Source organism: Arachis hypogaea, chromosome 16, assembly GCF_003086295.3.
Source record: "Arachis hypogaea cultivar Tifrunner chromosome 16, arahy.Tifrunner.gnm2.J5K5, whole genome shotgun sequence".
Taxonomy (NCBI): Eukaryota; Viridiplantae; Streptophyta; class Magnoliopsida; order Fabales; family Fabaceae; genus Arachis; species Arachis hypogaea.
Genome location: NC_092051.1, coordinates 36,926,777 through 36,950,056, shown reverse-complemented (window position 1 = coordinate 36,950,056; position 23,280 = coordinate 36,926,777). Strand labels below are relative to the sequence as shown.

Here is a 23,280-nt window from a genome sequence, read left to right as displayed (position 1 = left end):
CAATTATCATGAAACTCCATTTAATTACCTTTAGTAAAATAATTTTCTTAAAATAAATCACAAATAACTAATTATTTGATTTTCAAAAACTAGGGTTGTTACACTTGGTGACTTTACTGCACCTACTCCCGACTTCTATGGGAGAAGCATCTCAATTCCTACCATTGGAGCAAACAACTTTGAGCTTAAGCCTCAATTAGTTTCTCTAATGCAACAGTATTGCAAGTTTTATGGACTTCCATTGGAAGATCCTCATCAGTTCTTAGCTGAATTCTTGCAAATTTTTAACACTGTCAAGACCAATGGGGTTGATCCCGAGGTCTACAGGCTTATGCTTTTTCCCTTTGCTGTAAGAGACAGAGCTAGAATATGGTTGGAGTCACAACCCAAGGAAAGCCTGAACTCTTGGGAAAAGCTGGTCAGTGCTTTTCTGGCCAAATTCTTTCCACCTCAAAAATTGAGTAAGCTTAGAGTGGAAGTCCAGACCTTCAGACAGAAGGAAGGTGAATCCCTCTATGAAGCTTGGAAAAGATACAAGCAATTGATCAGAAGGTGTCCTTCTGATATGCTTTCAGAATGGAGCATCATAGGTATCTTCTATGATGGTCTGTCTGAACTGTCCAAGATGTCTTTGGACAACTCTGTAGGTGGATCTCTTCATCTGAAGAAGACACCTGAAGAAGCTCAAGAACTCATTGAAATAGTTGCAAATAATCAATTCATGTACACTTCTGAAAGAAATCTTGTGAATAATGGGACAACTTAGAAAAAAGGAGTTCTTGAGATTGATACTCTGAATGCCATATTGGCTCAGAAAGTCAATATGATTTCTCAAAGTCTGTTTGGAATGCAAGCAGCAACAGGTAGTACAAAAGAAGCTTCATCTGAAGAAGAAGCTTATGATCTTGAGAACCCAGCAATGGAAGAGGTGAATTACATGGGAGAACCCTATGGAAGCACCTATAATCCTTCATGGAAAAATCGTCCAAATTTCTCATGGAAGGATTAACAGAAGCCTCAACAAGGCTTCAATAATAATGGTAGGAGAAATAGGTTTAGCAATAGCAAGCCTTTTTCATCATCTTCTCAGCAACAGACAGAGAATTTGGAACAAAGCTATTCCAGCCTGGCAAGCATAGTCTCTGATCTATCCAAGACCACACTAAGTTTCATGAATGAAACAAGGTCCTCCATTAGAAATTTGGAGGCACAGGTGGGTCAGCTGAGTAAGAAAATTACTGAAACTCCTCTCAGTACTCTCCCAAGCAATACAGAAGAAAATCCCAAGAGAGAGTGCAAGGCCATAAACACGTCCCACATGGCCGAATGCATAGAGGAGGGAAAGGCAGTGATTTCCACTGAGGAAGACCTCAATGGACGTCCACTGGCCTCCAAGGAGTTCCCTAATGAGGAACCATGGGAATCTGAGGCTCATACAGAGACCATAGAGATTCCATTGAATTTCCTTCTGCCATTCATGAGCTCTGATGAGTATTCTTCCTCTGAAGAGGATGAAGATGTTACTGAAGAGCAAGTTGCTAAGTACCTTGGAGCAATGATAAACCCATATTTTATGATATATTTTGTGCTTAATTTGAGTGATTTATTCAATCCTTCACCCACTTATTCATATTAATTGCATGGTTTTACTTTCCTTTCCTTATTATGTGATGTATGTAAAAAAACATGTTTCCTATGCTTAAAAATAATTATTTTGATTACCCTTTATTTCCATTCGATGTCGTGATTCGTGTGTTGAGTAGTTTCAGATCTTCTAAGGCAGGAATGACTTAAAGGATGGAAAGGAAACATACAAAATTGGAAGGAAAGCATAAAACGGAGTTTTTGAAGAAACTGGCAACGACGTGATCGCATGGACGACGTGGCCGCATGCCAGCGCAAACCAACAGCGACGCGACCGCGTGATTGACACGATTGTGTGCCTTAAGCGAAACACATATGACGCGGACGCATGATTGACACGACTGCGCGACAAGGAAAACTCCAATTGACGCGACCGCGTGACCCACACAGCCGCGTGACAGAGGCCACATACCAGAAATTATAGAAAACGCTCCCAGCAATTTCTGAAGCCCTTTTTGGCCCAAATCCAAGTCCAGAAGGCACAGATCAGAGGTTATGAAGTGGGGGAATGCATCCATTCAAGGAGAGTCTCTAATTTAGTTACTATTCATGATTTAGATGTAGTTTTGAGGGAGAGGCTCTCTCCTCTCTCTTTTAGGATTTAGATTTAGGATTTTAATCACTTTCAGGATTATCTCTTTCTATCAGGTTCAACATTCCTTTTTATTTATCTTTTCAATCTAATTTATGAATTCTTCTATGTTACAGATTACTCTTTTGAATTAATGTTATTTGAGGTATTTCAGTTTACAATTGTTTCTTTTATTTATATTGCTGTTGCTTTCCATCTGAAGACAATTTTATTCCGGTAGCTTTACTTTTCCCTTTTTGGTCTTGGTTAAGAAATCAGTAACTCAGGAGTTATCAAACTCAAACATGATTGATAATTGTTATCTTTGCTAAGTGAATTGAACTTCAATAATCCCAATCTTTCCTTAGGGATTAACTAGGATTTGAGGATCTAACTAATTAGTCACTTGACTTTTCTTTACTTTAAGTAAAGACTAACTGAGTGGAATTAAGATTCAATCTTCATCATCATTGATAAGGATAACTAGGATAGGACTTCTAATTTCTCATACCTTGCCAAAATTTTATTTTATAGTTATTTATTTACTTTATAGTCCTTTACTTAATTCAATTGCAATCTAAATTACTTGCTCCTCATTTTCAAAACCCCAATTTACAATCTTCATAACCAATAATAAGAACATACTTCCCTGCAGTTCCTTGAGAAGACGACCCGAGGTTTGAATACTTCGGTTATCAATTTATTTAGGGGTTTGTTACTTGTGACAACCAAAACTTTTGTAAGAAAGGTTGATTGCTTGGTTTAGTAACTATACTTGCAACGAGAGTTTACCATAACTTCTAAACCATCAATCTTCAGTTCTTTCAAAATGGCACTGTTGCCAGGGAACTGCAATCGTGTGCCTTATTATTGGTTATTATAAATATTTTTCTTTTCCTTGTTTATTTTTCTTTATTTTCCCTTTTTACTTCCATTAGCTACTATGAATTCTCACCCCTCTCGCTTCGAGTTTGGTTCTAACATTGTTGAAAGGAATGATAGTTATAACAGGAACATGCATCAAGGTCAGAGCAATCAAAGATGGATGGAGCCAAGAGGATCTGATCAACCCTTTAGGCAACAATACCCTCCAAGATATCATGGACCAAGACCATTCTACAATGCATACCAAGCAAATAGACATGGTGGACAACCTTGTAGCTACCAACAAGTCCCACCCTGTGCTTATAGGCCATCCTCTCAACATAACTTTGAACCACCACACTCACAAGCTTCTTTTCACCATTCGCCACCATACGATCCTCATTAACCCCGATTCCAATCTAATTACTCCCAAAGACCACCACTTCCCAATGTACCACGTCCAAATTCAGCACCCCGAGAATCAGATATTCGCCTCAAGGAAACAGTAGATCAACTTCAAATAACCCTTTATCAACTGGAGCAAGCAATAAGTCAATTATCTTCTAGACGTTCGAACATTCAAGGACCTCCCACAACTCCGTGTGGACAATCTAATGATGAGCGTAACATGAAGGAGATACTAGAAACTCCCGTGGACAGAACAGAGCATGACTTCGTACTAGAACAAGTAGAGGAAGCTGTCATTACACAAGAAGAAGAGTTGGTTGAAGACTTAGGAGACACTGAGCCTCCATGGGAATCCAGAGTTATGGAGAATTCTGTCAATGACGTTACAATTAATGCTAAGGAGGATAGTACACAGCCCCCAAGGCAAGTCTTTTATGAAGAACTGGACAGAATAATCCAAGAAGCAAGTTTCCTTGATGATGATGATCTCAAGTCAAGTTCTCCCAGTAGTGAACTTGCACCAGCAAGTGAATTCTCTGAGATCGAAGAATCTTCTCCAAGTGAATACGAAGATGATGCGAAGGTAGATTTCTCCCAACCTCCCACTTATGACTTGAGTGATGAGGAAGACATAGAAGACTTTGATCAGAAAGACGTTGCATTTGAAGAATTTTGCAAGGAAGTGAAGAAATTCACAGAAGGGCACAAGGGAGTAGAACTCACAGAACCACTGGAAACACCTATCCCAAGGCCATTACCACCTAATACAAGCTTTAAGTGGGTATAATCCTTAACCTTTATCTTTAATTTTCCGCTTGAATATGGTTTGCTTGAAACAGATGGCCAGCTTAGAGCTCTCTGCGGCTTTAAGAGTAAGAGGGAAATGGCTCGTGCTCAGAGCTGGTGCACAAGGTTCAATAAGGTTCCACGCTTCAACTTGAAGTGTGCGGATTGGCATCATGATCTATCAAATGGATCTCGGAAAACATTTGGTCACCTTGGTAAAAATCTACTTTCTAAACCGCCCGGATGGAAAAATATAGATCAAGACGAAGGCGGATTTAAAAGCCAAGTTTGGGATCCTGGAATCTATTCTGACATTCGTCACCCCGGGAGCCTGAAAATCTATTTGAAGCTGCTCAGAAGCTTTACATGCCTAGTTTGGGACCCCGGAGGCTATTGGCATTCCAAGCATTGGTGAAGATTTCTGGATGAATTTAAGCATAAGCCACCATAACAGGAAGCTCATCCAATGTCCAACTTAAGGACTTTAACTAAAAGTGCTAGGTGGGAGACAACCCACCATGGTATGATCGTTCTTATTTTCATTATTTTTATTTAGTTTTACTTGTTTTCAAGTTTTATTTTATTTTATTATATTGAACCTGGAGTTTTGCATAGCATTCATATTAAGCATTGCATTCTGAATATTGCATAAAAAAAATGGTGTGCGACGCGACCGCATCACCCATGCGATCGCGTCAAGTTGCGAAAACACTCCCCATGCGTCCGCGTCATTCACGCAGCCGCGTTATCTGGAGATCGGCATAAATCCCCAACGTCCAGAGAGTTAGGTTGGAATCGTGCGGCCATTGTACGTTTTGCACAAAACGCCCACGCGATCGCGTCCCTAACGCGATCGCGTCACTTGCACAACATCAAGCCCACGTGACAGCGTGAGCGACGCGATCGCGTCACATGGATTACACAACACCCCAAAAGGAGACAGAGAGTTGCACTGAAATGACGCTGGAATCGTGCGTTTAGCACAATTTCTAGTGACACGATCGCATGCCCCAAGCGATCGCGTCATTCACTCTTTTAGCCAATCCATGCGATCGCGCCACCCACGCGATCGCGTCGACCCTCATTTCACCCCAGCCACGCGACCGCGTGCCCCATGCGATTGCGTGGATTCAAATTAATAACCCCAGCCATGCGAAACCCTACCCATTCGCGCCCCCAGCCCCCTCTCCTCCCTCTCTTCTCTCCACAACCACCACCCACAACTTCCAACCACCACCCAGCCACCCTACGCCACCGCCGCACTGCCAACCACCCCCCAGACCTCACCGTACCACCACCCCCTCCCCCATTCTCCCCCTCTTTCTTCTTCTTTCTTCCTCTTCCTCCCTCCACCGCCACTGCCCCCCTCCGCGACCACCATCCACTGCCGCCGCTCTGTCCCAGCCGCGCCATCCATCCGCCACCCACGCCCCCTTCCCTTCCTTCCCCTTCCCCCCATTCCCTACCCGAAACCCTACCTCCGAATAGCCGCCACCGCCGTCGTGCCACCCTCAACCGCCGCATCTGCCGCCACCACCGCCATTCCCCAGCCACCTCTCTGCCCCACTTTCATTCCTACGCCTTCCAGGTTCCGCTGAACGCCACCCTTCTTTCCTTTCATCGTTAATTTCCTATTTTTCTGTTTATGTTCATCATTAGGCTAGTTAGATATGCATGTTGTAGTGGATTCTAGGTTGTTAGGTAGCTTAAGATGTGGTTAGTGGATTTAGGCCTGTTTAATTGCGCTGTTCATGTTTCTTGTTTTCTAATTTTTGCAATTCTGCTATTGCTGTGTTGTTACTATTGTTCATATGCTGTAATTTCTTGTTTATGCTGCTTTTTACACTGCTTTTCCATGTTCATATTCCTTTTATGTAATTGAAGCTATATTTTAATTCATATGAGCTATTTTGATTGCTATTTATTTTCCGGGAACATCCAATTTTAGCCGGGATGCTGCCCAAATTTCTGTAAGCTATTTTCATTTTCATTCATGTTTTGGTTTTGGCATTTTGAACTCTGCTTTCCTCTGCTTTTACCAAACCAATTCATGAATGCCAGGGCAAGCTTTCTTATTCTTTTTGATTTCCTGGTTCTTAATCTGCATTTTTGATGTTTAGATTCCAATTTTTGCTATTTCTATATCTATCTGAATCATCATCAACCTAACTTCCTTGTTTGAATTTGAGTTATCTATTGCTTTAATTTGCGAATGCTTGTTACTTGGAATATAATCATTATGCCACTTACTTTAACCCACTTTTTACTAACTCACTAATTTTAACTTCTTAAACTCTTTTTCAATTCTAACCAAACCTAACCTTTCAAAATATCTCTTCTGATTTTTCACTTTCTTTTAACATTCTAACCAAGGCATGATGATACTTTTTCTAATTAACTTGACTGGAAGTACATTTTGGATTGTGACATTTTTCTTCTCCGTATTCTAACTCTTATACAATCCTTAATGCAAATTTACTTAACTCAATTTCCTCTTCTATTGCTCCTTTGCCACTTTGTGTTTCTTTTGATTATTTGCCTATTTGTTTTCCTATTTTTTTTATATCCTGGTTTTTTGTTTTTCAGGATGTCAGCCACCCAGAGAAAAGGAAAAGGAAAGGCTACCACTGGCAAACGGAAACGAGGAGAAGCCTCCATGTCCATACTGGACCTCATGCATGATGACGCCTGGCGGGAGAAACACTTTACCCCACAGGAGAAGGCTGACCAGCTACTCCCTACCACTGATCCCATTAGATTTGCAAACCGATACTGCGAGTTTAAGTATTCGGTGTTTGAAAACTCCAGGAACCTGTACCTGGAGAGGACTCTGAAGATCCCAGAAGAACTCCAGCAATACACCTCTGATCAGATCAAATAAAGAGGCTGGTTCTTCCTGGAGAGAAACCTGACTGAGGTTAATGCATCTTGGGTAAGGGAATTCTACTGCAATTACTTCAAAACTTCCCTAGATTAAGTGAACCTAAGAGGGAAGCATATTCTGGTTACTGAAGAGGCTATAGAGGATGTTTTGAAGCTTCTGCCTAAATCCGATCATCCAGATGGATATCAAAAGGCTGAGGAGGACATGCGCTTCATGAAATTTGACTAGGATGCAGTCAAGGCCAGGATAGCCCTTGACCCGACCGTTCCATGGATCATGGGTTAGAACACCACCATACCAAAGGGAATCAAGCGGATTTACTTGAATGATGAGGCTCGGCTATGGCATCAGATACTTAGCAACTTCATTATGCCGAGTACCCATGAGACTGAGATACCTGTCGCTATGATCACCGTCCTATAGTGTGTGATGGAGGGTAAGGACTTGTACCTGTCACGCTTTATCTGGTACTATATGGCCAGGGTCCACGTCCGAGGCACTCTCCCCTTTCCTTATCTGATTACACAGCTAGGCCGTCGAGCTGACGTGCCTTGGGAGGATGCTGATGAGAAGCCACCTACTGCAGAATGCAAGAAGATTATCCCTCACAGCAGGAAATTTCTGGCTTTGGGCTACAGACCTCCATTCCTCACTGCTACTGCTGCGACAGCCACACCATCTGCCGGCCCCTCTTCCTCCACAGCTACCCCAGCCACCCCTGCTACCACTACTGTACCTCCACCTGCCTCAGAGCCAGTTTATCACCTAGTGCACCGCCTATTTTGGCAGCTCGACCAGATGGAGCGTCGCAACCGGCACTGATATGAGAGAGCTGAGCGTCGCAGCAAGTGACGCTATGAGCACCTGAAGCTAATGATACGATCTGGCGATATCCCCTCCGAGCCTGACACACCATCAGAGCCATCTGAGGAGGAGGCAGATGATTATGAGGCAGATACCCACCCCCAGAGAGAGGCTGAGCAGGTAGGCACAGAGCAGGCAGGCACAGAGCAGGCTGCATCACATCAGGAGGCCCCACATCAGATTCAGGTTTCCGATCCTGAGATCCCTATTCAGTTAGCACCTCCTCTGCAACAGGCAGATCCTCAGACCCACCCCACAGAGACTCCAGCTACCCACCCTTCCAGTGATGACACCCCTTCACACCATACTTGAGTGAGCATCAGGAACGATGCTTCATTTTAAGTGTGGGGAGGTCGCCATCTCTGGCGTATTTTTTTTGGTGAACCACTACAGACTCTTTCATTTCATTTTGCTATTTTTCTGTATTTTTCTCTTTATTTTTATTTTCTCAGCACTTATACATTGCTATTTTCATGTATTTTTACTCTATTTCTGCATGTTGCACCTTAGTTCATATTTTAGCCATTTAGTTTAGTTGCAATTCTAACTTATTAGTTATAGAAATTGTGGATTAATTAGTATAGTTTACCCTTTTTAGCATAAGATAGCTTAATTTATATTGACAATATAAAAAGGAAGTAAACTAGAATCTTGGGCATAATAAAAACATCCCACACCTTGTATATATAGCATTCCATGTTAGTTAGTTAACAACATTTCATCAAGGAGAAACACAAACTTTAAAGCCACTTAAAATAAGTTTTACATTGAGAATAATGGGAACTTTTAATTTTACTTGCATGACATACATAACTGATATATGATTTTTGAGTTAGAGAACACACAGCCTGTGAGTTTTGAACTTAATTGTATGGTTACATTCAAACCATAATTTTTATTCCTGTGTGTTCCACCCTTCTTATTTATTCTGGTGTTCTTTACTTTGTTTTAATCTATATGTCCGATTATAGAATAGAAATACATACCAAGAGAGTGATTGAGGCCATTGTTGATTTTAGCTCACTTATCCCAAATTAGCCTACCTTTTACATCACCCTTGTTAGCCCCCTTAAGCCTTTAAATCCCCTCTTATTCTACAAACCACATTACTAGCTTTAAGCAGAAAAACAAAATAAAAATCCCAAGTTGAATTCTTGGTTAGCTTAAGATAGAAATTGTGTAATTGTTTAAGTGTAGGAAACCTATTGGGGACAGGGATGATAAAAACAAAGGGTAGAAAGTTGAAAAGAATAAAATAATTCAAAATAAAAATTTTTGGGAAGCATGCTCATGTGAAATCAAAATAATTGAATCACCATGTGCATTCAAAAAAAAATATTTATTTTTCAGTATTTAAATAAAGGGGATACAAAAGAATTCCCCACATGCAAATTAAAGCAAAGCACATGGGACAAGATAAAAATTAAAATATGAGCATGTATCAAAAGTGGGAAAAATATGGGGAAATAGGTAAAGAAGCTCTACTTTACAAAGTATGTATGTTAGGTGAGATCTTAGACTAATCAAGGATTCACTTAATTAGCTCACTTAGCCTTATACATATACCATTGCCTTTACCTTGGCCCCATTACAACCTTAATTAAAGACCTCATGATTTTTGGTATGTCTATATTCTATAATTATTGATTAGTTAGATGAAGAACAAAGTTGTAGAAAGAAAGGATAAAAAGAAGAATAGGGTGATTAACCCAATAAACACTGAGTGACTAGAGAGTAAACACAAAATCCAGTGAGGGTTCAATAGCTCATTAACATATATCTCTGCTTGAATTATTAATTGTCTTGCAAGTTTATAAAATGTTTTTCTCTCCCATCTCAATTGTAAAAGTGCATTATCATTATCTAAGGTTTGGCTATATATATGTGATTCCTTGAGAATGTGAATTAATTCAACTATATGTAAGCTTTATATATAAGTAAATAACAATTAAGAATTGCATGATGCATGTAGGTAGTGCATTTAGAATAGATTGCATTGCATGAGATTCTACCACTTTAACCTTACATTACTCTTTATCTTGGACTTAGCATGAGGACATGCTATTGTTTAAGTGTGGGGAGGTTGATAAACCCATATTTTATGATATATTTTGTACTTAATCTGAGTGATTTATTCAATCCTTCACCCACTTATTCATATTAATTGCATGGTTTTACTTTTCCTTCCTTATTATGTGATGTATGTAAAAAAACATGTTTCCTATGCTTAAAAATAATTATTTTGATTACCCTATATTTCCATTCGATGCCGTGATTCGTGTGTTGAGTAGTTTCAGATCTTCTAAGGCAGAAATGACTTAAAGGATGGAAAGGAAACATACAAAATTGGAAAGAAAGCATAAAACAGAGTTTTTGAAGAAACTGGCAACGACACGATCGCATGGACGACGCGGCTGCATGCCAGCGCGAACCAACAGCGACGCGACCGCGTGATTGATGCGACCGCGCGACAAGAAAAACTCCAATTGACGCGACCGCGTGACCCACGCGGTCGCGTGACAGAGGCCACGCACCAGAAATTACAGAAAATGCTCCCAGCAATTTCTGAAGCCCTTTTTGGCCCAAATCCAAGTCCAGAAGGCACAGATCAGATGTTATGAAGTGGGAGAATGCATCCATTCAAGGAGAGTCTCCAATTTAGTTACTATTCATGATTTAGATGTAGTTTTTAGGGAGAGGCTCTCTCCTCTCTCTTTTAGGATTTAGATTTAGGATTTTAATCGCTTTCAGGATTATCTCTTTCTATCAGGTTCAACATTCCTTTTTATTTATCTTTTCAATCTAATTTATGAATTCTTCTATGTTACAGATTACTCTTTTGCATTAATGTTATTTGAGGTATTTCAGTTTACAATTGTTTCTTTTATTTATATCGCTGTTGCTTTCCATCTGAAGACAATTTTATTCCGGTAGCTTTACTTTTCCCTTTTTGGTCTTGGTTAAGAAATCAGTAACTCAGGAGTTATCAAACTCAAACATGATTGATAATTGTTAGCTTTGCTAAGTGAATTGAACTTCAATAATCCCAATCTTTCCTTAGGGATTAACTAGGATTTGAGGATCTAACTAATTAGTCACTTGACTTTTCTTTACTTTAAGTAAAGACTAACTGAGTGGAATTAAGAGTCAATCTTCATCATCATTGATAAGGATAACTAGGATAGGACTTCTAATTTCTCATACCTTGCCAAAAGTTTATTTTATAGTTATTTATTTACTTTACATTCCTTTACTTAATTCAATTGCAATCTAAATTACTTGCTCCTCATCTTCAAAACCCCAATTTACAATCTTCATAACCAATAATAAGAACATACTTCCCTGCAGTTCCTTGAGAAGACGACCCGAGGTTTGAATACTTCGGTTATCAATTTATTTAGGGGTTTGTTACTTGTGACAACCAAAACTTTTGTAAGAAGGGTTGATTGCTTGGTTTAGTAACTATACTTGCAACAAGAGTTTACCATAACTTCTAAACCATCAATCTTCAGTTCTTTCAAGCAATCATGAAGCTAAATGCCAAGTTATTTGGTAATGAGACTTGGGAGGATGAACTCCCTTTGCTCACCAAAGAACTGGATGACTTGACTAGGCAGAGATTACCTCAGAAGAGACAGGATCCTGGAAAGTTCTCAATACCTTGTACCATAGGCACCATGACCTTTGAGAGCGCTCTATGTGATCTAGGGTCAAGTATAAACCTCATGCCACTCTCTGTGATAGAGAAGCTAGGGATCCTTGAGGTACAAGCTGCAAGAATCTCACTAGAGATGGCAGACAATTCAAAGAAACAGGCTTATGGACGTGTAGAGGATGTCTTGGTAAAGGTTGAAGGCCACTACATCCCTGCTGATTTCATAATCCTAGACATTGGAAAGTGTATGGATGAATCCATCATCCTTGGTAGACCCTTCCTAGCCGCAGCAAAAGCTGTGATTGATGTTGACAAAGGAGAATTGGTCCTTCAAGTGAATGAGGACTCCCTTGTGTTTAGAGCCCCCACATTCAAACTCTAAGTTTGGTGTTGGGAGGTCATCATCATGCTCTGAGTATCTGTGAGGCTCCATGAGAGCCCACTGTCAAGCTATTGACATTAAATAAGCGCTTGTTGGGAGGTAACCTAATTTTATTTAATTTTATCTATTTATTGTCCATTGTTATTTTATGTTTTCTGTAGGTTAATAATCATGTGAAGCCACAAAAACAACTGAAAAAGCAAAAACAGAATGAAAAATAGTATTAAAAATAGCACACCCTGGAGGAAAAGCTTACTGGCATTTAAACGCCAGTAAAGGTAGCAGAATGGGCGTTAAATGCCCAGTCTGGCACCATTTTGGGCGTTTAACACCAGAAATGGGCACCAGACTGGCGTTTAACGCCAGAAAGGGGCACAAAGCTGGCGTTTAATGCCGGAAAAGGGCAAAAAGCTGGCGTTTAGCGCAAAAAAAGGAAGATAAGCTGGCGTTAAATGCCAGAAATGGGCAGCAACCTGGTGTTTAACACCAGGATTGGCAATCAAGGGGGCGTTTACACGCCACATGGTGCATGGATGAGAAATCCTTGACACCTCAAGATCTGTGGACCCCACCGGATCTCCACCTACCTCACCTCTCTCTCTCTCTCTTCTTCACACCTTCCTATAACACCCTTCCCCAAATATCCTTCACCAATCACCTCAATACCTCTTCCCCAAAAACCCCTCACCTATCAAATCCTACCCTCTTCTCCATAATCTCTTCACCAATCCACATCCATCCATCATAAAATCCCACCTACCTCACCATTCAAATTCAAACCACTTTCCCTCCCAAACCCACCCATACATGGCCGAACCCTACCCCTCTCTCCACTCCTATATAAACCAATATTCACTCCTTCATTTTCATACATCATACACACTACCTCTCCCCCTTGGCCGAACCACTAAACCCCCTCCATCTAATCCATCTTCTTCTTCTACTCTTTTCTTTCTTCTTTTGCTCGAGGACGAGCAAACCTTCTAATTTTGGTGTGGTAAAAGTGTTGCTTTTTATTTTTCCATAACCATTTATGGCACCAAAGGCCGGAGAAACCTCAAGAAAGAGGAAAGAAAAGGCAAAAGCTTCCACCTCCGAGTCATGGGAGATGGAGAGATTCATCTCAAGGGTGCATCAAGATCACTTCTATGAAGTTGTGGCCAAGAAGAAGATGATCCCCGAGGTCCATTTCAAACTCAAAAAGGGTGACTATCTGGAGATCCAACATAAGATTCGAAGAAGAGGTTGGGAAGTTTTTACCAATCTCATTCAACAAGTCGGGATCTTAATGGTTTAAGAGTTCTATGCCAATGCATGGATCACCAAGAACCATGATCAAAGTGTGAACCCAGACCCAAAGAATTGGCTTACAATGGTCCGGGGGAAATGCTTAGATTTCAGTCCGGAAAATGTAAGGTTGGCATTCAACCTGCCCATGATGCAAGGAGATGCATGCCCCTACACTAGAAGGGTCACTTTGATCAAAGGTTGGACCAAGTCCTCATAGACATTTGTGAAGAGGGCGCTTAATGGAAGAGAGATTCAAGAGGGAATTCGGTTCAACTAAGAAGGCATGACCTCAAGCCCGTGACTAGGGGATGGTTGGAGTTCATCCAACGCTCAATCATTCCCACTAGCAACCGGTCTGAAGTTACTATAGACCGGACTATTATGATCCATAGCATCATGATCGGAGAGGAAGTAGAAGTTCATGAGGTTATATCCCTAGAACTCTACAAGGTGGCGGACAAGTCCTCTACTTTGGCAAGGTTAGCCTTCCCTCACCTCATTTGTCACCTCTGCAATTCAGCTGGAATTGACATAGAGGAAGACATCCTCATTGATGAGGACAAGTCCATCACTAAGAAAAGGATGGAGCAAGCAAGAGAGTCCACTCATGGACCTCAACAAGAGCATGAGGAAATTCCTCATCATGAAATCCCTGAGATGCCTCAAGGGATGCACTTTCCTCCACAAAATTTTTGGGAGCAAATCAACACCTCCCTAGGAGAATTAAGTTCCAATATGGGACAACTAAGGGTGGAGCACCAAGAGCATTCCATCCTCCTCCATGAAATTAGAGAAGACCAAAGAGTCATGAGGGAGGAGCAACAAAGGCAAGGAAGAGACATTGAGGAGCTCAAGCACTCCATAAGATCTTCAAGAGGAAGAACAAGCCGCCATCACTAAGGTGGACCCGTTCTTTAATTTCCTTGTTCTTATTTTTCTGTTTTTCGGAAATTATGCTTTGTTTTATTTATGTTTGTGTCTTTATTACATGATCATTAATGTTTACGTGTCTATGCCTTAAAGCTATGAATGTCCTATGAATCCATCACCTTTCTTGAATGAAAAATGTTTTAACCACAAAAGAACAAGAAGTACATGATTTCGAATTAATCCTTGAAATTAGTTTAATTATTTTGATTTGGTGACAATACTTTTTGTTTTCTGAATGAATGCTTGAACAGTGCATATTTTTGAATTTTTTATTTATGAATGTTAAAATTGTTGACTCTTGAAAGAATAATGAAAAAGGAGAAATGTTATTGATGATCTGAAAAATCATAAAATTTATTCTTGAAGCAAGAAAAAGCAGTGAAAAAGAAGAAGCTTGCGAAAAAAAATGGCGAAAAGAAAAAGAAAAAGCAAGCAGAAAAAGCCAATAGCCCTTTAAACCAAAAGGCAAGGGAAAAATAAAAAGGATCCAAGGCTTTGAGCATTAATGGATAGGAGGGCCCGCAGGAATAAAATCCTGGCCTAAGCGGCTAAACCAAGCTGTCCCTAACCATGTGCTTGTGGCGTGAAGGTGTCAAGTGAAAAGCTTGAGATTGAGCGGTTAAAGTCGTGGTCCAAAGCAAAAAGAGTGTGCTTAAGAGCTCTGGACACCTCTAATTGGGGACTCTAGCAAAGCTCAGTCAGAATCTAAAAAGGTTCACCCAGTTATGTGTCTGTGGCATTTATGTATCCGGTGGTAATATTGGAAAACAAAGTGTTTAGGGCCATGGCCAAGACTCATAAAGTAACTGTGTTCAAGAATCAACAATACTGAACTAGGAGAATCAATAACACTATCTAAATTCTGAGTTCCTATAGATGCCAATTGGTGCACGAAATTGTGATGTCCAGGCTCGAACAATCCCTGGTAATGGCTCCAAAGCTTGGTGCTTTGATCTTAATTCATAATTGTCACAACTTCGATACAACTAACCAGCAAGTGCACTGGGTCGTCCAAGTAATACCTTACGTGAGTAAGGGTCGAATCCCACGGAGATTGTCGGTATGAAGCAAACTATGGTCACCTTGTAAATCTCAGTCAGGCAGATATAAAGTGATAATGGTGTTTTCGAATAATAAATAAAAGACTAGGGATAGAGGTACTTATGTAATTCATTGGTAGGAATTTCAGATAAGCGAATGGAGATGCTTTTCGTTCCTCTGAACCTCTGCTTTCCTGCTATCTTCATCCAATCAGTCTTACTCCTTTCCATGGCTGGCTTTATGTGATACATCACCACTGTCAATGGCTACTTTCGGTCATCTCTCGGGAAAATGATCCAATGCCCTGTCACGGCACGGCTAATCATCTGGAGGCATCACCCTTGTCAATGGCTTCATCTTATCCTCTCAGTGAATAATATGCTCACGCACCCTGTCACGGCACGGCTATTCATCTGTCGGTTCTCGATCATGCTGGAATAGGATTTACTATCCTTTTGCGTCTGTCACTAACGCCCTGCAATCGCGAGTTAGGAGCTCGTCACAGTCATTCAATCATTGAATCCTACTCGGAATACCACAGACAAGGTTTAGACCTTCCGGATTCTCTTGAATGCCGCCATCATTCTAGCTTACGCCACGAAGATTCTGGTTAGGAGATCTAAGAGATATTCATTCTAGCTTAATTCATGTAGAACAGAAGTGTTTGTCAGGCACGCGTTCATAAGGGAGAAGGATGATGAGCGTCACACATAATCATCACCTTCATCACGTTCTTGGGTGCGAATGGATATCTTAGAAGCGAAATAAGATGAATTGAATAGAAAGCAGTAGTACTTTGCATTAATCTTTGAGGAACAGCAGAGCTCCACACCTTAATCTATGGAGTGTAGAAACTTTACCGTATGAAAATACATAAGTGAAGGTCCCGGCATGGCCGAGATGGCCAGCTCCCAAAACGTGATCACAGGATCAGAATACAATCCAGGATCCAGGATGCCTAATACAATAGTAAGAGGTCCTATTTATAATAAACTAGCTACTAGAGTTTACATGAGTAAGTAATTGATGCATAAATCCACTTCCTGGGCCCACTTGGTGTGTGTTTGGGCTGAGCCTGAGTGTTGCACGTGTAGAGGTCCCTCTTGGAGTTGAACGCCAGCTTTTGTGCCAGTTTGGGCGTTCAACTCTGGTTTTGGCTCCTTTTCTGGCGCTGGATGCCAGATTTGGGTAGAAAGCTGGCGTTGAACGCCAGTTTACGTCGTCAATTCTTGGCCAAAGTACGGACTATTATATATTGCTGCAAAGCCCTGGATGTCTACTTTCCAACGCAATTGGAAGCGCGCCATTTCGAGTTCTATAGCTCCAGAAAATCTACTTTGAGTGCAGGGAGGTCAGAATCCAACAGCATCAGCAGTCCTTCTTCAACCTCTGAATCAGATTTTTGCTCAAGTCCCTCAATTTCAGCCAGAAAATACCTGAAATCACAGAAAAATACACAAACTCATAGTAAAGTCCAGAAATGTGAATTTAACATAAAAACTAATGAAAACATCCCTAAAAGTAACTAGATCCTACTAAAAACATACTAAAAACAATGTCAAAAAGCGTATAAATTATCCGCTCATCACAACACCAAACTTAAATTGTTGCTTGTCCCCAAGCAACTGAAAATCAAATAGGATAAAAGAAGAGAATATACTATAAATTCCAAACTATCAATGAAACAGAGCTTCAATCATATGAGCGGGACTTATAGCTTTTTGCCTCTTGAATAGTTTTGGCATCTCACTCTATCCATTGAGGTTCAGAATGATTGGCATCTATAGGAACTTCAGATTTCGAATAGTGTCATTGACTCTCCTAGTTCAGTATGATGATTCTTGAACACAGCTTCTTTATGAGTCTTGGCCGTGGCCCTAAGCACTTTGTTTTCCAGTATTACCACCGGATACATAAATGCCACAGACACATAATTGGGTGAACCTTTTCAGATTGTGACTCAGCTTTGCTAAAGTCCCCAATTAGAGGTGTCCAGGGTTCTTAAGCACACTCTTTTTTTGCTTTGGACCTTGACTTTAACCGCTCAGTCTTAAGTTTTCACTTGACACCTACACGCCACAAGCACATGGTTAGGGACAGCTTGGTTTAGCCACTTAGACCAGGATTTTATTCCTTTAGGCCCTCCTATCCATTGATGCTCAAAGCCTTGGGATCCTTTTTATTGCCCTTGCCTTTTGGTTTTAAGAGCTTTGGCTTTTTCTGCTTGCTTTTTCTTTTTCTTTCTATTTTTTTTTTGCAAGCTTTGTTCTTTGCTGCTTTTTCTTGCTTCAAGAATCATTTTTATGATTTTTCAGATTATCAAATAACATGTCTCCTAGTCATCATTCTTTCAAGAGCCAACATATTTAACATTCTTAAACAACAACTTCAAAAGACATATGCACTGTTCAAGCATACATTCAGAAAACAAGAAGCATTGTCACCACATCAATATAATTAAACTAAGTTCAAGGATAAATTCGAAACTCATGTACTTCTTGTTCTTTTGAATTAAAACATTTTTCTTTTAAGAGAGGTGATGGATTCATAGGACATTCATATCTTTAAGACAAAGTTACTAACTACTACTGATCATGTAATGAAGACACAAACATGGATAAGCACATAACATAGAAAACGAAAAACAGAAGAAATAAGAACAAGGAATGAGTCCACCTTAGTGATGGTGGCGTTTCCTTCTTGAGGAACCAATGATGTCCTTGAGCTCTTCTATGTCTCTTCCTTGTCTTTGTTGTTCCTCCCTCATTGCTTTTTGATCTTCTCTTATTCCATGAAGCATGATGGAGTGCTCTTGATGTTCCACCGTTAGTTGTCCCATATTGGAACTCAATTCTCCTAGGGAGGTGTTGATTTGCTCCCAATAATCTTGTGGAGGAAAGTGCATTTGAGGCATCTCAGGGATCTCATGGAAATGAGCTTCTTGCGCCTCTTGAGCTCCATGACTGGGCTCTCTTGCTTGCTCCATCTTTTTCTTAGTGATGGGCTTGTCCTCTTTGATGAGGATATCTCCCTCTATGTCAATCCCAGCCGAATTGCATAGGTGGCAGATGAGGTGAGGAAAGGCTAACCTTGCCATAGTGGAGGACTTGTCAGCCACCTTGTAAAGTTCTTGAGGTATGATCTCATGAACTTCCACCTCTTCTCCAATCATGATGCTATGGATCATGATGGCCCGGTCTATAGTAACTTCAGACCGGTTGCTAGCGGGAATGATTGAGCATTGAATGAACTCCAACCATCCTCTAGCTACAGGCTTGAGGTCCAATCTTCTTAGTTGAACCGGCTTGCCTTTGGAGTCAATCTTCCATTGAGCTCCTTCTACACATATGTCCATAAGGACTTGGTCCAACCTTTGATCAAAGTTGACTCTCCTTGTGTAGGGGCGTGCATTCTCTTCCATGTTCGGCAAGTTGAACGCCAACCTCACATTCTCCGGACTAAAATCTAAGTATCTCCCCCGAACCATTGTAACATAGTTCTTTGGATCCGGGTTCTTACTTTGATCATGGTTCTTGGTGATCCATGCATTGGCATAGAACTCTTGAACCATTAGGATGCCGACTTGTTGGATGGGATTTGTTAGAACTTCCCAACCTCTTCTTTGAATTTCATGTCGGATCTCCGGATACTCATTTCTTTTGAGTTTGAAAGGGACCTCAGGGATCACCTTCTTCTTGGCCACAACATCATAGAAGTGGTCTTGATGGGCTTTGGAGATGAATCTTTCCATCTCCCATGACTCGGATGTGGAAGCTTTTGTCTTCCCTTTCCCTCTTCTAGAGGATTCTCCGGTCTTGGGTGCCATCAATGGTAATGGAAAAACAAAAAAGCTATGCTTTTACCACACCAAACTTAGAATATTGCTCGCCCTCGAGCAATAAACAAAAGAATAGAAGAAAAAGAAGAAGAAATATGGAGAGGGAGAGGGAGATGTGGTTTCGGCCAAGGAGAGTGTGGAGGGGTGTGTTGTGTGAATTTGATGAAGAATGGAGGTCTTTATATAGGGAAGGGAGGGGGGGTTAAGGTTTGGCCATATGGGTGGGTTTGGGTGGGAAATTGGTTTTGAATTTTGAAGGTAGGTGGAGTTTATGAGGTAGGTTTATGGGGAAGAGTAGATGGATGTGAGTGGTGAAGAGGTGATGGGGAAGAGAGTTTGAGGTAATTGGTGAAGGGTTTTTGGGGAAGAGTGTTTATGGGGTTGTGTGAAAGAGAGTGGTGAGAAGAAGTGAGTGGAGGTAGGTGGGGATCCTGTGGGGTCCACAGATCCTGAGGTGTTCAAGGATTTACATCCCTGCACCCATTAGGCATGTAAAAATGCCTTTGTACACAACTCTGGGCGTTCAGCGCCAGGTTGGTGGCCATTTCGGGCGTTCAACGCCCATCTGTGTGCCATTTCTGGCGTTCAGCGCCCAGAAGCTGCCCATTTTGGGCGTTCAGCGCCAGAACCATGCTCTGTTCTGGCGCTGAACGCCAGACAGATGCTCCTCCAAGGTGTGATTTTTCTTCTGCTGTTTTGATTCCGTTTTCAATTTTTATATTTATTTTGTGACTCCACATGATCATGAACCTAAGAAAACATGAAAAATAATAAAAATAAGAATTAGATAAACATTGGGTTGCCTCCCAACAAGCGCTTCTTTAATGTCAATAGCTTGACAGTGGGCTCTCATGGAGCCTCACAGATGTGCAGAGCTTTGTTGAGACTCTCCAACACCAAACTTAGAGTTTGACTGTGGGGGCTCTGGTTGACTCTGCTTGGAGAGAAGATTTTTCTGCTTCCTCTCCATGGTTGCAGAGGGGGATCCTTGAGTTTTAAACACAAGGGAGTCCTCATTCCATTGAAGGAATATTTCACCTCTGTCAACATCAATCACAGCTCTTGCTGTGGCCAGGAAAGGTCTTCCTAGGATGATGGATTCATCCTCTTCCTTTCTAGTATCCAAGACTATGAAATCAGTAGGTATGTAAAGGCCCTCAACCTTTACTAATACATCTTCTACTTGTCCATAAGCCTATTTTCTTGAGCTGTATGCCATCTCCAGCGAGATTTTAGCAGCTTGCACCCCATAGATTCCCAGTTTCTCTATTACAGAGAGGGGCATGAGGTTTATCCCTGAACCAAGGTCACACAGAGCCTTAAAGATCATGGTGCCTATGGTACAGGGTATTATGAACTTTCCAGGATCCTGTCTCTTCTGAGGCAATGTCAGTTGATCCAGATCACTTAGTTCATTGATGAACAAGGGAGGTTCAACTTCCCAAGTATCAATGCCAAATAATTTGGCATTCAGCTTCATGATTGCACCAAGAAACTTGGCAGTTTGCTCTTCAGTAACATCCTCATTCTCTTCAGAAGAGGAATATTCATCAGAGCTCATGAAGGGCATAAGGAGGTTCAATGGAATCTCTATGGTCTCTAGATGAGCCTCAGATTCCTTTGGTTCCTCAAAGGGAAGCTCCTTATTGATCACTGGACGTCCCAGGAGGTCTTCCTCCTTGGGATTCACGTCCTCTCCTCTCCTCACAGGTTCGGCCATGGCGCTTATGTCAATGGCCTTGCACTCTTCTTTTGGGTTCTCTTCTGTATTGCTTGGGAGAGTACTAGGAGGGATTTCAGTGATCTTTTTACTCAGCTGGCCCACTTGTGCTTCCAGATTTCTAATGGAAGACCTTGTTTCATTCATGAAACTTACAATGGCCTTAGATAGATCAGAGACTAGATTTGCTAAATTAGAAGCATTTTGTTCAGAGTTCTCTGTCTGTTGCTGAGTTGATGATGGAAAAGGCTTGCTATTGCTAAACCTGTTTCTTCCACCATTATTAAAGCCTTGTTGGGGCTTTTGATCCTTCCATGAAAAATTTGGATGATTTCTCCATGATGAGTTATAGGTGTTTCCATAAGGTTCACCTACGTAGTTCACCTCTGCTATTGCAGGGTTCTCAGGATCATAAGCTTCTTCTTCAGGAGAAGCCTCTTGAGTACTGTTGGATGCAGCTTGCATTCCATTCAGACTCTGAGAAATCATATTGACTTGCTGAGTCAATATTTTGTTCTGAGCCAATATGGCATTCAGAGTATCAACTTCAAGAACTCCCTTCTTCATAGGCGTCCCATTACTCACAGGATTCCTTTCAGAAGTGTACATGAACTGGTTATTAGCAACCATGTCAATGAGTTCTTGAGCTTCTGCATGCGTTTTCTTTAGGTGAATGGATCCACCTGCAGAATTATCCAATGACATCTTAGATAACTCAGACAGACCATCATAGAATATATCCAGGATGGTCCATTCTGAAAGCATGTCAGAAGGACACTTTTTGGTCAACTGTTTGTATCTTTCCCAAGCTTCATAGAGGGATTCACCTTCTTTCTGTCTGAAGGTTTGAACATCAGCTCTAAGCTTGCTCAGCTTTTGAGGAGGAAAGTACTTGGCTAAGAAAGCCGTGACCAGCTTATCCCAAGAGTTCAGGCTGTCTTTGGGTTGAGAATCCAACCATAATCTAGCTCTGTCTCTTACAGCAAAAGGGAAAAGCATGAGCCTGTAGACTTCAGGATCTACTCCATTAGTCTTAACAGTATCACATATCTGCAAGAATTCAGTTAAGAACTGAAAAGGATCTTCAGATCGAAGTCCATGAAACTTGCAGTTCTGCTGCATCAGAGAAACTAATTGAGGTTTCAGCTCAAAGTTGTTTGCTCCAATGGCAGGAATGGGGATGCTTCTTCCATGTAAATTGGAATTAGGTGCAGTAAAGTCACCAAGCATCTTCCTTACATTATTATTATTTTCGGCTGCCATCTCCTTTTCCTGTTCGAAAATTTCTGAAAGGTTATCTCTGGATTGTTGTATTTTAGCTTCTCTTAATTTTCTCTTCAGAGTCCTTTCAGGTTCTGGATCTGCTTCCACAAGAATGTTCTTATCCTTGCTCCTGCTCATATGACAAAGAAGAAGGCACAGAAAAATAATAATAATAGAGATTCTCTTTACCACAGTATAGAGGTTCCCTTATGTGAGTAGAAGAAAAGAGGAAGAAATTCAAACACAGATAGAAGAGGGGGTTCGAATTTGGTGATGATGTGAGGGAGAGATGTTAGTAGATAAATAAATAAATAGAATAAGATGAGAGAGAAGGAGAGATAATTTTCGAAAATTTTTGAAAAGGAGTTAGTGATTTTTGAAAATGGTTTTTGAAAATTGTTAGTATTTTTTTTCGAAAATTTTTGAAATTAAAAATAAAAATAATTAGTTAATTAAAAAGAAATTTTGAAAAAGGGGGAAGATATTTTCGAAAAATGAGAGAGAGAGTTAGTTAGGTAGTTTTGAAAAAGTTAAGAAACAAACAAAAAGTTAGTTAGTTAGTTGAAACAAATTTTTAAGAAGATAAGAAGTTAGGAAGTTAGAAAAGATATTTTGAAAAGATATTTTTGAAAAAGATAAGATAAGAAGATATTTTTGAAAAGATATGATTGAAATTAGTTTTGAAAAAGATTTGATTTTTAAAATCTCAATTAATGACTTGATTCATAAGAAATCACAAGATATGATTCTAGAACTTAAAGTTTGAATCTTTCTTAACAAGCAAGTAACAAACTTCAAATTTTTGAATCAAAACATTAATTGTTTATGTTATTTTCGAAAATTTGATTAAAAATAAGAAAAATATTTTTGAAAAATATTTTTGAAATTTTCAAAAATAACTAAGAAATTTGAAAAAGATTTGATTTTTGAAAAAGATTTTGAAAAAGATAAGATTTTCAAATTGAAAATTTGATTTGACTCATAAGAAACAACTTGATTTTAAAAATTTTTGAAAAAGTCAATCCAAATTTTTGAATTTGATGAGAGAAAAAGGGAAAGATATTTTTTTTTATTTTTGAATTTTTATGATGCAAGAGAAAAACACTAAAAAGATGCAATGCATGAAATTTTTAGATCAAA

At 40.3% G+C, this 23,280-nt stretch overlaps 2 non-coding genes across 2 annotated transcripts; one reads left to right on the top strand and one right to left on the bottom strand.

Moving 5' to 3' along the window:
* Positions 1–463: 463 nt before the first annotated feature.
* On the bottom strand, positions 464–571 carry LOC112761561 (small nucleolar RNA R71). The gene has a single exon (XR_003181951.1). It is a non-coding gene; the product is annotated as a small nucleolar RNA R71 (small nucleolar RNA).
* Positions 572–21,636: 21,065 nt separating this feature from the next.
* On the top strand, positions 21,637–21,744 carry LOC112760887 (small nucleolar RNA R71). Its single transcript, XR_003181303.1, has one exon. It is a non-coding gene; the product is annotated as a small nucleolar RNA R71 (small nucleolar RNA).
* The last annotated feature ends 1,536 nt before the right edge of the window (positions 21,745–23,280 follow it).